This window comes from Phaenicophaeus curvirostris, chromosome 1, assembly GCF_032191515.1.
Source record: "Phaenicophaeus curvirostris isolate KB17595 chromosome 1, BPBGC_Pcur_1.0, whole genome shotgun sequence".
NCBI classification, from domain to species: domain Eukaryota; kingdom Metazoa; phylum Chordata; class Aves; order Cuculiformes; family Cuculidae; genus Phaenicophaeus; species Phaenicophaeus curvirostris.
The window spans coordinates 164,862,452-164,876,765 of record NC_091392.1 but is presented as its reverse complement, the minus strand read 5'-3'; the positions used below and the strand labels follow the sequence as shown (position 1 = coordinate 164,876,765).

Below are 14,314 nucleotides of genomic sequence, written 5' to 3'. Positions count from 1 at the left end.
TTCACAGCAGATGTTACAAGAATTTCTTGCCATCTTTAGGAATGGCACTAGGCCTTTTGGGCTTGGAATGGTTCAGGGCTTCTCATTTCAATTGGGAGGAATGAATGCAGGAATTTATTGCTGAGCTACCTCCTATGAAAAAAACAATCCCACCTCCTGAAGTAAAATAACCCTTTTTTTTTCTATTAATGTACTAAAGTACCGCACTGCATTTTAATGGATTACTTGAGTTGGAAAATTCTTTATTCAAGACCAAAAGCAGTCTATTTCAATTTGTATACAGTAAGCATGCTTGTAATTTGAGTTTAGTCTTCTTCAGAGTCATACAAGACGTGATACAGTAGGTTAACACAAAACACTATGAAGTGAAAGCATTCTTAAGGTACAAGTCACATGCTTCTGTATATTGCACATAGGAAGACAAGATTTCATTTTTCATATGGCAAATAGGCTTCTATTTTAAATGTTGCTAGATGAAGATGTGTTATCAGTCAAAACCTAACTTGTTTTTAGATTGTTGTTTCATACAATAAAAGAGAGAAGTTGTGTGTACTCATAACCAAAAGTCTGTTGTGATTTCATAGAACCATAAAATGGTTTAAGTTGGAAAGGACCTTAAAGACTGTCCAGTTCAAGCCCTGCCCCTCCATGGTCAGGGACACATTCTGCTGGATCAAATTGCTTGCTCAAAGCCTCATCCAACCTGGCCTTGAACACCTCCAGGGATGGGGCATCCACGACTATTCTGGGCAACCTCTTCCACTGTTTCACCACCCTTACTGCAAAAAATTTCTTCCTCAGTATTTTGCGGAAACACCAGTCAGCAAGAGTTCTTCAATAGTTCTCTTCATTCCAGCTGGAAAGGAAATTATTTTAAAGTAGCTTCAGTTAGAAAGTTATTCCAAATTAAGGTAAAAATGCTGCTTGATAGCTGCTGGCTTTTTTCAGTCACAATTATTCTGAGTGCATGATAATACTTGTCAGCGACTGCCTGTGCTTTAAGCTCTCCACTTCTTGATATGTTCTTGAACTTCTGCCATTTGGCAAGGGGCTCTGTAGCAAAGGTTTTGGTGGGGTGAAGGAGGACTAACACAAAATTAACATGTTCTGAATTACTATCCAAGAATCACAGACTCCAGGCAGTGTGTGCTTTGTAAAATTATAGTCATTGCTAACTGATTTTAAGTAGACACTATTGTTTTATCAAAACACTGGTAAAACTGCTGCTTCATCATTTATTATCATTTTATGATCAAGTGTCTTAAATATTCTAAGATAGTGCTAGTTATGAACTAGTTCAACAGGAAATTACTGTGTCAGCCTAATATATGAATTTATATGTTGTATTTTCAGTACTGTTCACTGAGTATTGGCAGATGCTGGTCTATTTGGTTGCATAATATTGTTGTAATTTATGCTATCCAAGACTCACTTATAATATCATTCAGTCCATCAGTCTATTTAAATAACCTAAAATTGATTTGATGTGGAGACTGAATTAAACACGAGTAGTTAGTATGTGCATGCATGCGTATATCTGTGTATACAGAGCTCATAATTAATTACTTTCAGTACCTTTTGGTTGTGAAGATGAGGACCTGCATCCAAAAGCAAAGCAAACCACACAGATAAACTACTTTTGGCTTTAGATAAGATTTGTACTTCTAAAAGTGTCATACAGGCAGCAGCTCTGCATCTAAGATACTTATGTTTTAATCAGGGACTGTCAAACTTTTTGACAACTATGGCAGATGTTACTTTATAGATGTTTACTGAGCAATCTGATGGCAAATAAATTTTGCTGTGTTAAAGGATGATGGAAAATGATCTGAAGGCCATTTGAGAAGCCTTCCATGGCCTGCCAGTTTGATGGCCAAATTTGAGTAATAAGCAAATTTTGTCATGCCCTGCATACAGATTCTGCAAATAACTGTGTTATAGATGCAGCATTGCTGCAAAGAGTCAGTTTTCTATTATCTGTGATAAAGCAGAATGTATACTGCACTGTAAGTTATTATCCACTTTATCTGAAAGGTACATTCTAATATAAACAACAGTCAGGGCAGTTTAAGAGCCTTTACAGGATGTTGGAGTGAAGATCAAAATGTTCTCTTTTGTGATTACAATTTATGGCTCTATATTATTATAGGCGAAAAAAAAAATGCAGATTCATTAGTGAATGAGCAGGTGATATAAGCAACCACTCATGGCAATACTCCAGCTTTGCTTGAGTCACACTTTTATTTCTTTAGTTCCATATATTCAGTCTTCTTGAATTTTCTTCATAAACATTTTGAAAACAGAGTTTATTTCTGTCTGTTCAGTTTATTGGACACATTGGGCCTAGATACAGTCTGCAAAGAACATGGCTGTATATGTCTTTCTCTGTCTGTACCAAGCTTACTAGTATACATATGAAACACAGATTCCTGATGTCCTCTGTTGCAAAAGCACAGTTCCAGTTTGTCTGTTGAGTATAATCCTTTAAAATTTTATACATACAACTCCAGTTTTACAGTGGCAATTAGTAGCTTTAGTGAATCAATACAGAATCCTGATGGACACCTTCTTAATGTCCATTCTGTCTTCAGAAGATGTTCTGTGTTGCCAAGATTAGAAAGTGTGATATCAGCCCACAAAAGTAAATTGCTGTTCCCATGAAAGCTCATGAAAATCCCATGATATACAGCACTGAGATGTTGTCTTGAGAACCCAGATGAATGACTTTTGTGTCAACATAGCTATTCACCCCTGAAAAAATTTTGGTGAGTAAAGATTTCAGGTTACACCACAGCTGGAATTTACCTTGACCAAAACAAACTAGGATATAAAGGCAGCTTTGAAGAAATAGTGCAAACAAGGCAGGGAAATTTGTCATCAGGGTTTTTCTGGTAGAGGAACCTGATTGGAAGCAAGGACAGGAGAAGAAGGAAAAAATGTGGCCAGAAGAATATGACAGAGGGGAAGAAAATAGGGTCTGTGGGAAGCCTCCTCCAAAGTGGCCTGCAATGTCTCAGGGCAACGCCATTATTCTTTTGAGATTGATGAGATTTTGCTCTTGGCTTTTGAGCAGTCAGGATCTCAGTCTTGATGCTTATCACCTATGCTTGACCTTGCAGGCAAGGAAGTCATTGCAGTTTGCAGTGCCTCAAAAAATAACTTGTGTCACATGCTTTTTGGGCTCAATGTGTGTCAGAAAGGCAGATATATTTATTGCACCTCAAGATCATCAAAGTCAGATTTCCATATCAGATCACTTTGTTTACAGAGCATGAGGAAACCTGGGCATGTCTAGATTTATCCCACATGTTGACTCACAACTATCCTATTTGAAGCCAAAACCACTCCTAGTTACAATTTCAGTCCCCAACAGCAGCTGCCAACCAGCAAGCGTGGGTAACAGCAGAGACAAAACTTCAATCTGCTTTAATCTGAAACTTGAGTCTTGGTAGAAGAGGAATTTTAGCTGTAGGAGGTAGTTACTGGAGGTACGTTAGGAGTCTTCTATTCAGTGATCAATAAATCAGCAACTTTATAAACAGTGGAAGCTCTTGCATCTGGAAAGCTGACCCTAGCTGCACTCCTCAGGGCCAAAACTGGTAAGTCCATGTTATAGCAATAAGCTTACCTGTGGAACTTGGAAATGGGGATTAATTTGAAATAAAAGCAAATAAATAAATAAATAAATAAATAACATTAAGGGCATTTGTGTTTGAGTGTTTTCCATATTACCTCTGCTTAATTTACAAGTACCACTTCCCCTACACTCCTGCCATGTGTAATCTGGGCTCTGATTGTCATGAAAACTTCTTTTTTTCCTCTCCCCTCTGCACTAACACGTGACTTCTTTAAGCTTGAATCAGGACGCTGTTCAAGTAGCTAGACTGTAGTAAAAGGTTCCATTGATATAAAATCCAGTTCATACATACTTAGCAGAGTTGGAATAACAAGACAATGAGAAGACTTGCCAGCATTTTCTAGCACTGTTTCAAGCAGAGATGATACTGAATGTACACAGAAACCTAGTTTCTTAAATCTGTGTTGCTATTCTGTCTTTATCAATTGCTATATTTTATTTAGGAGTTGATTACATTTCAATCGGAAATGGAAAATGACTGATACTGTTTTGTTGAATTACATGGAGATTTCCATGTAATAAGGATAAGGATTGGGCTGACCACATTGATACAGACAAAGAACCAAGTTAGACAGTACTTATCTACAGGTTTATATATGTATATATTTTTAAAAAACTGAGGCAATATACAGTCTCCCACTGGTAGATTTAATGCGATGGCATCTGTAGTGACTTCTTCAAAAGCCTTCCAAACCAGAAGTTTTTACTTGGTAGTTGCATGTATATCTTGCTCTATCTAAGTTTCCTTCCATCCATCACACACAAACTTTTCACAGGAATGCAGGCACTAAGTCTTATGCACCTACCTGATATTTGCTCTATGAGCTTAGCTTAGCATTTGTTCCTACAGAGTTTAGAAAATGTACTTGAAATCATTTAATCTAACATATTGAATTGAAATACCCGGTAGATAGAAGGTTATGTTTACTTGAATGGGAAACAATAGGCTTAATTATTCCCCAAGCTTCAACAGGTTTCCAAGTTCAGCTAAGATTTTGATTTGCATTCCACCAGTATGAATAATTGCTCTGGCATCTGAGTCAATTGACTCAGTCACCTCAGGCAGTTCAAATCTGTTTCAAACTGTTTGCTAAACAAGTGACAGGACGAGAGGAAATGGCTTCCAGTTGTACCAGGAAATGTTTAGATTGGATACTAGGAAGAACTTCTTTGCTGAAAGAGAGGTGAAGCATTGGAACAGGCTGCCCAGGGAAGTGGTGGAGCACCCATCCCTGGAGGTGTCCAAAAAGTGTGTGGATGTGGCACTTCAGGGCATGGTTTAGTAGGCATGGTGGTGTTGGGCTGCTGGTTGGACTTTATGGTCCTACAGGTCTTTCCCAACCTTAACGATTCTATGAAAATATTGCAGGAAAAATCATGATATGTTATGCATTAATTCTGGATACAAGTGGGGTAACAATCACAAATGAAAAAGCATGTCATGAACTATAAATAAAATTCGAGATGTCCCTTGCTACTACACCAGCCTTGTTGACCAAGACCTTTCAAGCCCTGCAGACAGTACTGACAGGGTCAAGGAATCACTAGACCAGACTTTTTGGGGGCTATATAAATCATTACTGTATATTTTCAAATGTATGGTCTTACACTAAGATTGGTAATTTCTTGAAAGCAAGAAGAGAACACCTGGATGTCCCATCTTGACTGTGCGTGATTGGATCAGCACTGCTGTTGTGCAGCTCAGTTCTTTGTGGTTGCCAATGAAGTGATACACCATTCCTCCTTACTTCTGTGGGCTCTTGCTGCAGTTGCGTTCTGTGTATGGATTTTTCTAAAGTCAAGTTTTCCACAAGTAACATAATATCTAAAAGATGGTTACTATCCAAATCTAAATATCATTTCAGTTCTCTTTCTTGAGCTGAAAAAAAATATTTTTAATAAACATACTTCCAGGATTAGGTAAAATTAGGGTGACTTTTCTAGCTGTGCTTTTCTTCTTGCATAAGCATGCAGCTAGTGAAAGGAAAACATTAATTTCTGTTTTCACTGGTTTATTTCTTTAGAATCTATGACAAGAAACTGGGAGCAGAGAAAAGCAGCTCAGTCTGTGTTCAACCTAAAGTTTTGTAGAGCTATGATAGCAATAGAGGAAAAACTGCCACATGTCTAATTCAGGTACTAGTTTCCACTGAAATACTAGAACAATCAACAAAAATACATCTGTGCCGTTTGAATACATGGATCCCAGAATTTAAAGCAAGCTAATGAGGCAAGAACCATTTTTTTCTATAAAAAAGAAGTTTAAGAAGTCTATAGAGAATATTTTGTCTTCTTCTTTTGTGCAAGAAGTGAGAATAATAGACGTCCCCAACCAAATGAAGTGGGTTAAGGTGTCATTTCTCCCTTCTGATGTTGGAGAAAGTTCTTCCATTTGTTGTACTGAAAATTTGAGAACAGGTCTTATTTCCATTGCTCTATTTCCACCTAGTGTTCAAGATGCACATTGCACTAAATTCTAAGTATGTTCTAGAATAGCTAACTCCAAATCAATATTGGTTTCAGTTTTGAGGGAATATGCATTACAAATAAGCCACTGAATATGCTGATGTTAAATATTTCTTTTACAAAGAGGTATTTGCAGTAGCTCCTGGGCTAAAGGTGGTCAAATATCTTCTATGGGCTTTGACACACAATCTGTTCAGAAATGAGTGCGAGGTACTTAGTTTAAATGTTAGAATCCCGCTAGTGGAAGTAATATTTGTGTAAATCCTGTTCTTAAATGAGGACACATGAACACTTAGCAATAAAAAGGGCACACCCTGGTCATTGAGAGACATTCATTACTCTTACAGGCAAGCGTGTGATCACGATGAAGTCTAGAAAGGGGTAGTTAATCCACCTGGAAATTTTGAGGTCAACTCATCTGAATAGTCATCTGAATAGTCTTTCCCCACGTATCTCAAACTATAAAGTACCATTTCCACTTGATGAAAACTATAACACTCTAGTAATGGAACAGAAAGATTCTCATGCTGCAGCAAGGAAGTAGGAGAGATTTTGCGCTAAGCTATGAATATTTTTTTCAGGAGGCTGACTAGAGCATAACTAAAGACACAGCTTGTGAATCTACCTTGCAAAACTTAATAGGAAGCTTATGGACAGATAAAATAACATGCAGGCAACACAAGTGATGTTTCAAATCTCTTTTGTGTTCTAAGAAAAAAATTAATTAGTGTTACACTTTATGATGCTTACAGAAAGTAAAAAAATACTGGTATCGAATATCAAACAGCGCTTTGTATGACACAAATATGGCAATAACTTCGATAGGGATGATGTGTTGTTTACTCATGCATTTTTGCAGCAAAATCTAGATAGAGATTCTATTTATTTATCTGCTCTAGTAACCAGCACAGAAATAGCTAAATTACTCATAGCTGCATCACAGGCACCATCTGAAAAATGCAGGGTGGTTATTTCTCAGAGCATCTGATGTGTAGGGAGAGGGAGCCTCCTGTCTCCAGACTTTGTAGTTTGGTCATTGTCTTTAGGAAAAAGGCTTCAATTTCTGCATTCCTCTTGTGCTCTCTCTTTGAGCACATGCAAAATGTAGACGAGATAATGTCCAGACTAAGACACTGCAGTGTTCTTCACTCAAGGCAGTGTACCAGCTGCTTGTTTACGATGGCAGATAGGAGGCAGTACAGCTGTGTCCACCTTCTTTTTCTGGATACAAGCAGGGCACCAATTGCAAATGAAACAGCGTGCCATGAACTATGAGTGAAACCAGAGATGTGTCTTGCTACTGCACCAGCTATAGTCACATTGATTTAATAATAAAGTAACAGTAGTAGGTCTGTTTTTGAAATGCCCAGCACTCACTGCTGAGTTAGGCAACCCCTGAAAATATGTATTCCACCAAACTCTTTTCAGCTGTTTGTAGTGGAGTATCAACTCTGGGTCCTCACCTGGTTTAGATGTGAGCCAAACACCGAGTTGCTTGCTCCAAACCAGGCATATTTATATGCAGAGGCATACACTTACGTGGCTGAAGAATTCTGAATATGATGACTTGCTTACGAAGTTTACATTTTCTAGAGACAGGCAAGAGATAGGCTAAGGTGTTCAGAGTTATAGATTTGGATTTAAATTTTATTTTTCAGAACAATTTGCTTACCTTTTGAAAGACTAAGTGGACTCCATAGGTCAGCAGTTATCTAGCAGAACCTGCTTGTTAAAATATTGGATTTTTACCACTGTGACCACTGCTGTGAACTTTGAACTACTGAATGGCTTACACCAGCTGGCCTACACCAGCCTTCTTGTTTGAATAGTAAAAATTTATAGTCAAATTCTTCTTATTTGTGGAATATTTTTAATTGAATAATGCTTTTAATGGAGAATACATGGAAAGGGGGAAGTGAACAGCACTATCATATTCTCCTTTTGTTAGCTGAGAGCTATGTTCCTGAAAGGGAGCTTTCTGCATTGAAGCATGGATCTGCTTTGGATTGAGTCCCAAAATCATCTGGCAGGAGTTGCAAAATAGGGAAGGGATTGCTGTGCATGTAGCTCTGCAGTACAGGAAACAGCCTCCGAAGAGGGTAGGGTCTATGTCTGGGGAAGTCTGACCCATCTGGGAACAGCTGCTCTTGTTTTGCAGCATGGTAAGGCGAGGGTCTGTTTTATTCTCTGCAGTTGCTTCATCAGATGAAGACTGAGTCTTCACATCACTTCAGGCAGAGTGGGACTGAGACAATGTCTTTCGGTGGAGATGGAAGGCAGGGCTTCGTTAGAGGAGAAAGAAAGTATGACTGGTATCTAAACCCAACTATAAACTAGTGCAAGCAGAATAAATGATCTTTTGAAAGTATGGGAAGCTTCAAGATTACTTGATACAATTAAAAGTAGTACATTCATCTCTAAGTAATTATTTGTAATAATATGCATAGTATTTCTTACCCTATTATCTTTCAAGGAACTGCTCTTGGCAAAATAAAAACATATTGCCTTTGAGGATTGTATTTATGTAAATGCTTAATAGATTGTGATTAAATTAAATTAGCAGTATGCATCCTCTTCAGACTTGTGTATGTTGTCCAGTCCTGTGATCTTTGGGCTATAAGTATCTAGATGCAAATTTTTAATTTTTGAGAGAATGTGGAAAAATAAATGAATTATTGCACTTAATAGTGAACCTGACTTCAATACTTGTAGCATTTCAATGCCAATATCATATTTTGAATCAGTCTTTTCTGTAACCAAGACTGGTAGAAAGAAGGGCACTTATGCTTTTAATGCGTTCACTATAGAGATACGGACACACTAGATTAGACTAAACACCATCCAGGCCAGTCATTTGTTTCTGACAGAGTCAGATGCCACAGAGGAAGATGCAAGGACCTGCAGACAGAAGTAATAGCACTGCTTGTGTTCCAGCATGAAGTTAATAAATCTGTTCACACAGCTTGAACAGCCTCCTGAAGATTCATCGGGTGGTGCCAGAAATAATGAATAAACCCTTTGCAGATTTTTCTGTCTACTGAGTGATTCTGAAATACAGCAGAAGCTCTCAAGTCTGATCCTTCCTTTGGTGTAACAAAATGTAATAGCTGGTGTGACTGGGAGGCAGAGGCAGCAACAGCTAGGGCAGACCCCAGTCCAACATCCATAACAATTTGTACCTGGACATCCCTAAGCACAGGTACTGAAAATCCCTATCTGCAGATGTACCTGTTACAAGGGATTAATCTAAACCCTCGTGTTCAGTGCTGTTTTATGAGGATTTTAAACCTTGCATCTGACCTTTGTCTTAGTCCCGCATTTCGTCCTGGATTTATGGGCAGAGTTTATGGAGATCTCAACAAGGGTGATGGAGCAGTTCAGGGAAGGGCAGACATAGCCAGAGGATTGAGTGAGGTGTCTGCCACTCACACTGGCATGCAAAACTCTGAGTCAAGGTGTCTCTGCCTGCCTTAAATGATACATTGAGTCAGAGAACCCTGAATATGAAGCCACCTGAAATTCCCTTTCCGTTTATGCAGTCACTTAGGAGTGGTCAATACAACAACACTGAGGGCAGGAGATGTCTTATACCTGGCTTGCAGGTGCCTTATTCTGAACTGTATCCATCTGGAACCAGAAACAGGTGGGTGTCCACCATCATTACTTCAAAGTACTTACTAAGGACCACTCCATTCAATGCAAATTGAGGAAAAAATAATACAAGGGTCATGTGTGTGGCCACCTTGTGTCCAGAGACTCTGCATGAGCAGCCCAGGGGGCAGAGCTGGAATTTCTCCTGTTTGGATGGCACCCTGCCTGTGGCAGCAATAGTGAAAGCTTGGAACATCAGTTTTGCACAGGAGTATATTTAAGCTTATTTTTTACAAGTATGTCATTTACTGTGGAATTAAAATGTATAAACTAGTAAGTGTAGTTTCCCTCATCTGTAAACTGCCTATGATGTCTGCTTCTGCTCTGTGGTTATACATTTGCCTGGGTGCATATTCTGTATCTTTGCTGAATATATTAAAGCTATTATATATTTTATCTTCCTTAGTACTACTGCTTATGAGATACTGTGCCTGTGTATTCAGATTTGCTTAGATGGTTATCACAGAGCAAAACGTTTAGTAGTCACACAAAACTGCAAGTGATTAAATGCTATTTGACTTCGGGGGAGTGTTGCAGTATATAATAATATGCTTATTTATTACGTTCAGATCTTTTGCTTCTAATAAAAAATTATATTTATGTTTAAACAGCCTCCTGTATGTGAATTTCAGTTTTTGATGTTGTGCTATTCTTTCTTTTTCCAAACTTTTTAATAGTCATCTCTGTTTCAACACAAGAATGAAAATAAATCAGTAAATTAATTAGAAGGTAGAAGTGGAGATAGTTTACATTTCACTGACTTTATAATTACAGAGTTGCCAATGTATATGTGATTACCTCCTTCCTTCTTCATTATTAAATGAAGAGTTCAAGGAAGCCCTTAATCTTTTCTACTTATGACGGTTGCAGAGATGGATTTGGCAAGGATGGGAGAAAAAGAGGAAGGAAACAGGTTAGCACTTTCCCATGTATATAATTACAGAGAGAGAGTGTGGACTGCTTTTCAAAGCACTTTCCCTGTGGGGAAGTAGCAATTTATAGTTTACATACAGCTTAGGGAGAAGAGACATTGCCACTCTGAACAGGAAGAAGGAAGGTCTATGCTTTAGATGGTTGAATCTAGCCTAATGAAGTCACTAGCGATTTATCCAGCACTTAATCAGTGGCCAATACTGTTTATCATATTCATTAATGACCTGGAGAGTGGAGCACATTCAGCAGGTTCACAAACAATAAAAAACTTGGGTGGACTGGATGACTAACAGGTTGTTGTGCTGCCATTCAGAGAGACCTTAGCAAGATGGAGAACAGGGCAAAAAGGATTCGCTTCAACTTCAAAAAGTGTGACTGCAAAGTCTGGGAGCCCCAATACGCATTGGGGACTCACTGGCTGGGAACTTGCTTTGCTTAGAAGGTTCTTGGAGTGGTCCAGGTGGTGGACAACAGATGACTATGAGTCAGCGATGCAATCTTCATAGCCATAAAAGCCCAGCATCCTCCTGGGGTATGGTAGTAAGAGCATTGCTAGCAGGTTGAGGGAGGTGATCCTTCTTCTCTTCACCATTGTTGAGGCCACAACTGGAGTAATGCATACAGTTCTGGACTACCCAGTGCAAGAGAGATACGGACTTACTGGAGTGAGTCCAGTGTGGAGCCACAACGATGTATAAAGGACTGGAGCATGTTTCATATGAGAAGAGGATGATACAGCAGGGACTGTTCAGCCTGGAGGAAAGAAGGCTTAGGGGGAACTCACCAGGGGAGGGAATAAAGAGGCAGCCAGATTCTTCTCACTCATGTCCACTGACAGGACAAGAGGTAACCGGCACAAAATTAAAAATTAAATTTCATCTGATAACAAGAAGACATTTTACTGCAGGTTAGTTAAGCACTGAGACAGGTTGTCAGAAAAGTTGTGGAATCTCTATTGTTGTATATATTCAAAGCCCAACCAGGCACCGAAAGTTAAAGCAAGATCTGCATGGACAAGCAAAGCAAAATAAGGAATTAGTTCACCACTTCCCATCAGCAGGCAGGTGTCTGGCCATCTCCAGGAAAGCAGGGTTCCATCATACATAACAGATACTTGGTAAGACAAATGCCATTAACTTCAAAAGTCTCCCTTTCCTCCTCTCCCCCAGCTTTTATCCTGATCATAATACCACGTTATGGGATATCCCTTAGTTGGAGTCAACTGTCTCTGCTGTATCCCCTCCTAACTTCTTGTGCGTCCCCAGCCTAGTTGCTGGTGGGGAAACATGAGAAACAGAAAAGGCCTTGAGTCTGTGCAGGCACTGCTCAGCAATAATGAAGACATCCCTGTGTTATCAGCACTGGTTTGGTCACAGATCCAAAGTACAGAGACTATGAAGAAAATTCTATCTCAGTCAAAACTGGTATAGTCAATCTTCAAGGCTAGTGGTGGAGAAACATAAGAAGGATGTCTTTTTTTTTTTTTTTTGAGTTATTGTCTGCTTTGGAGGTCAGATGAATTTCTTAATATCTAAAGTGATAGTGGTCCCCATCCTCAAGTTTTACCCTTCCCCACAGCGCCGGAAAGATATCAAAGACCACTAACATGAAAACAGATGTTGAGATCAGAAAAAGTTCTTCCATATGGAAAAGATTATGTATGGGGAATAATTGCAAATTTCCCATATTACCCAGTTTTTAATAGCTTTTACCATATGTATGTGTAGAGATTTGAGCAAGATGTATTTTGTAGATGAGAGGAAAGCTAATGTAGTACTTCAAGAAAATTAGGACGTACTCTGAAAGGCCATGGATGGTTCCTCCTAAGTGCTAGGAAGGTCCTTTCAATTGAAAACCTGTGGGAAACTTCCCTTGTTTTAAAAAAATCTGTGGCTATTAGGGCAGGGAAAAAAATCTAAGGAAGAGAAATCACTAATAACAATGTGCTTGAATTTACAGAGAGATTCAAGTATTGATTTTGAGGTATGAACTGTCCTTTTGGCTCAGTAGTTACTAAATTAAAATGCTAACTTTAAGAGCTGTTTTTTTTACTGGTGTAAGCCACCTAATAGCACGCTACAACCATGGTGTGGTCTTGCCCTGCCCTGTATCTTTCTCCCCGCCACCCAGCATAGAATCAATGAATCACAGAATGGTTTGTGTTGGAAGGAACATAAAAGATCATCTAGTCTCCATCCCCACCCCCACACATCATAGGCAGGGATACCTTCTGCTGGATCAGAGTGCTCAAAGCCTCATCCAACCTGGTCTTCAACATCTCCAGGGATGGGGCAACCACAACTTCTCTGAGCAACCTCTTCCAGTGCCTCACCACCCTCACAGGAAAGAATTTTTTTCCTTATATCTAATCTAAATCTCCCCTCTTTCAGCTCAAAATCACTCCCCCTTGTCCTATCCCTGCATTCTCTGACAAAGAGCCCTTTGCTTTGCTTCAGTTCTTTTAATTGTGAGACTTGCAGTGAATTGGATCACAATGTCTGCTGATCTGACTGACACAAACTAAGCGACTAGATGAAGAGCTTGTTCAAGGGCAGGACAGAGAAAGCAGAACTGTTCATTTTGATGGGAATGTGGTAAAAGATCAGTTTAATAATGAAACCACACCCTTGCTGTTCACTACAAAACCTATTGTCAACACCCGTTTACTGGGTCACCACACTGTGCAGCTAGATGAATGACAGAGATACTGATTCATAACAGTCTCTGTGGCGTTTCCTGAACAGGTGGACCCTGCAATTATACCTTTGACTGTTTAGGAAACTGACCTCACAAAACCCTAAGAAAATTTGTATTAAGAGGCTATAACTAAACTTGCCATTCTGCATGAAGGGTAACTTGTTTGCGGCATTGTTTTCAAATCTCTTGATTCCCTTGTTTGCAGCTGAGCACTCATCCTTTCTCTTCCTGTGTGTTATTTGCTCCTTCTGCCGCATAATTCAGATGTTAATCTGTCCCAATCACAAGCCATGTGGAAGGAATAGCTGACATGCCATGCATTGTTCATGACATAGCTCTCATGCAACATCACTGCTCATCCTGTTTCTCTTCATTTGATTGCAGTTTTTCAAAAGTATAAGATTTCCGGGGAAATGGTTGCTATAGTTTTTGTGCTAACACTTTTATCATTGCCTAAAAAAAAGTAGGAAACATTGATTTTCATATATAAGGATACACTTCTCGTAACCCTTCATAAGCACAACTCTGTAGGATTGGCAATGTCAGTATGTGAGATCAGATCTTTGACCTTCTAGGTCCTTTTCTGCTTGCTTCCATTTTCATTTTGACATCTTTCTCTTTCATTTCTATTTCAGCTCTTCTCTGGTTACTTTGCTACCTGCTTCCCAATTTCAGTCTCCATCTGCTGTGCTTCTTCCAGACAGCGGCACTTGCAAGTCACATCCCTGCTCTCCTCTTTTAGTGGACTATGTTTTGGTCTGGCTAACAATGATTTTTGCGTGTGTCATAGTACTCTCTTATTACCTTTGGAAGGGGGATTTAAAATGTGTATTTTCTCAAACAACTAAATACTGGACCTTTTGACACTGAATGTTTCTGTTACAAACAATGTCAGATAGCACTGTAAGTAGTATTATGACACAGGAGAGA

General features: G+C 39.1%; 1 protein-coding gene across 1 annotated transcript in view; it reads left to right on the top strand.

Annotated features, from left to right (window-relative positions):
• Nucleotides 1-3,380: 3,380 nt before the first annotated feature.
• The window catches only part of SCEL (sciellin), a 75,415-nt gene continuing 64,481 nt past the window's right edge, over nt 3,381-14,314 (top strand). The window contains exon 1 of the mRNA XM_069879975.1: nt 3,381-3,609. The gene's annotated coding sequence lies outside the window, so the exon portion shown is untranslated. The remainder of the gene's footprint in view (nt 3,610-14,314) is intronic.